Source organism: Pinus tabuliformis, chromosome 6, assembly GCF_031772625.1.
Source record: "Pinus tabuliformis cultivar Carrire ecotype Pingquan chromosome 6, CPIR1, whole genome shotgun sequence".
NCBI classification, from domain to species: Eukaryota; Viridiplantae; Streptophyta; class Pinopsida; order Pinales; family Pinaceae; genus Pinus; species Pinus tabuliformis.
The window spans coordinates 1,082,518,643-1,082,521,840 of record NC_142292.1 but is presented as its reverse complement, the minus strand read 5'-3'; positions in this window follow the sequence as shown (position 1 = coordinate 1,082,521,840).

The following is a 3,198-nucleotide window of genomic DNA, read 5'->3' as shown; positions in this document are numbered from 1 at the left end:
GTATACATTAAGCCAGTAAATTTGAGAGCCACTTGGAAAAATAAATGCACCGGAGTAGATCGGGTTGTTAAAAGGCTAGATTGCTTTTTATTTTTGGAAGTCATTGTGAACCGCTTTAGTATTTTGTGTCAATGGGTTGGTAATTGAGGGGAGTCGAATCATTATCCCATATACTTGGAGATAAAAGGCACAAATAAAAATCCCCCTAGACCCTTTAAGATTAATTCTATATAGCTGAAGGAGGAGTAGTATGTCACATTGGTCAAGGATAATTAGGTCCCTTTTTATTCAAAAAGGGGCTTGTTTGGGGTTGAATAGTTCGAAGAAAATATTAAATTGATCAAGAGTATTACCAAAGAATGGACATTAAAAAATAGATAGCTCAATGAGATTACTCTATCTTTGGTTGAATAGGGAATTGGAAGAGATAGCTAATTCGCATGGGTAAGGATTTGACGATGAGGACTCTAGGGCTGTTGACAAATCAATGCTAGTAATATTAGGGTTTGATTTCTCTTTCTTGATAATTACTTTTGAATTATATTGACTTCTTTTACTTATTTATTATATTATCTTTCATCAATAAATTACCAAATTATGTGTGTATGAAGATCACAAGAACAAGAGATACAAAATGTAGGCACTCAGTCAGGGAAAAACCCCTGTCTATGGGACAACCCAGACAAACCTCTTCCTTCAGTAGTTTTCACAAGGTAAGACAAGATAATCCAAGACTCTTTGATCTAGACATGGACTTCCTCCAATCACCAAATCCCTTCCTTCCAGTAACTTCGACCCTATAGCAATAAAAATTTGACCTATCCAGCGACAGAACTTTGACCTATGTAGCAGTAGAACTTCGACCTATCCAACAAAAAAAAATTGACCTATGCAACAAAATAACTTTGATACCAGCAACTCCAGAACTTTGACCTACCCAGTAGCAGATATTCGACCCCAGCAACAACCCAGTAACTTCGTACGAAAGAGAGAGAGAGATAGCCCAAAAAATTTGACTTGTTCTTCTCCTACAATTCTCCTTATTTTCCTTGAACTTCACACGTTTTTGCACTTCCTTCTTGTGTATCAAACTTGTTGAGTTGGTGAGAAAATGGATCGAACTGCACTTGTATATATAGCCTCTTATAGGATGATTTCATCAGGCAAGTGTCAACTTAGTGTGGAGGTGACAAATTACATATTTGACTCAATAATAATTCTTTTTACATGATTCAAAAGCCCAAGAAAGGTCTCATTAAATGGACAATGACTCTGATGACTCAATTTAAAACCTAAAAGTCATCAATGGGGGCTATGACCTGTAAAATGATGACTCGTGCATGAAACTCATGCTTTAACAAGTCATTGTGATAATAATAATAATAAATTCATTCTTTGATAAATACATTTCATAATGACTCAAATATGAAGACTGAACCTAGTTACATTCTTCAACACTCCTTCTTAACTAGATAGGTATTCATAATTTACACATGTATATACAAGTACAAGGAATATCTCAGAACACATGAACCATGAAGAGTTTAGACACACACAGTGCCACGGACTAGATTCCTGACCATGGTAATATATCTGGGTGGGACTAAGATGGACTAAAGCTTTCAGCCTCTCTAAGTGCCATCAAGCTTACTTGCTAACCATCAACCCAAGGAACTAGGTTTGTAATGCAAGGTCACAACTCTATGACCAACGCCACCCTCCCTACTTCGAGAACTAGACATCAATGCATAGGTCGTCCAGATTTCCTCCCGAGAATTTTGTATTACACAAGATGCCTTAGCAAATCTCTTCCAAACATTTGTCATCAACGAGATTAGTAATATCAACCAAACCAAGCATGATCCTAAGATATTCAAACTTTTTATTAGGAATATACTTTGTTAACACATCAGCTACATGTTCGTCAGTCAGGACATATTGTAGCTTCACGATCCCATCTTGTACCAAGATTATAATGTAGAAATACTTATTGTTTATATTCTCTATCCTTGCATGGAACACAAGATCTTCAGACATCTTAATGTCGCTTTGACTATCAAAATTTATCACAGTAAGGCTTAGAGGCTTCCCAAACAAATTTGACAGAATTTTTCTCAACCATATAGCCTCCTTTCCTACTTGACATGCAGCCACATACTTAGCTTCAGCCCTACTCAAAGCAACAAGTTCTTGCTTTCTACTCATCCATGAGATCATAATAGATCCCAAACTAAAACATCCACCTATAGTGCTTCTTCGATCAGTCTCACTGCCACCCCAATTAGAATTTGCAAAACCTATCAACCTAACTTCCTTGTTGTTGTACTTTAGGCGATGATGTATAGTGCCACATAGATATCTTAATATATTATTGGCAGTTATCCAATGATCATGACGAGGTTCCAACTGAAATTTACTAAGAATGTTAATAGCAAAACATATATCTGGTCTAATATTTACCAGATACATCAGAGAACTGACCAACTTACAATAGGTTGTACGATCTATGAGACTTGAGTCAGAGCTTCTCAATTTCTTGAGAATGGTAATCATGGGAGTAGTCATGGGCTTGGAATCTATCATACTAAATTTCTTCAACAACTTGATTGTATACTTTCCTTGCCCCAGATATATCTCCCCAGGTTTCTACCATACTTCCAAACCTAGTGACGCAATCAAAAAACAATGGCTTAATTAACCACAATTGGATCTATAAAACCCAACAATCACCCCGCTTTGCACCCTTTTCCACAATATATAAGCCCTTTTCCTATCAGAACTGTAATACCTTCGAAAAATCTTAAAACAATGCTTTTTTCCTTCGGAAACGAAATACTCTTGGAAAATGCCAAAAGGGCTCTTTTTCCCTTTTTAGAGTGATTTTATGTGTTATGCCAAAGATCCGGATCTGGCCAATCGGACAGCTCAAATTGAATCACTATATCGGCGATTGGAGTCCCAATGGTCCACAATTATCGACGCTATCCCTCGGCAAAGGTCTGATGCAATATCGCTATTCGCTATCTGCGATAACAATATGTCCGCTTAACGCTTTCCCGCTCCACTTCAACATGCCAATGCGATGTGTCGGCAATCGCATATCGCAAAGATTTGGGAGCAAGCCTTTGACGTGCGCCGATCCAATTGTGTGATATGATATATGTGTCAGACCCGATAGGATCCAAAACTCCTGTGCAT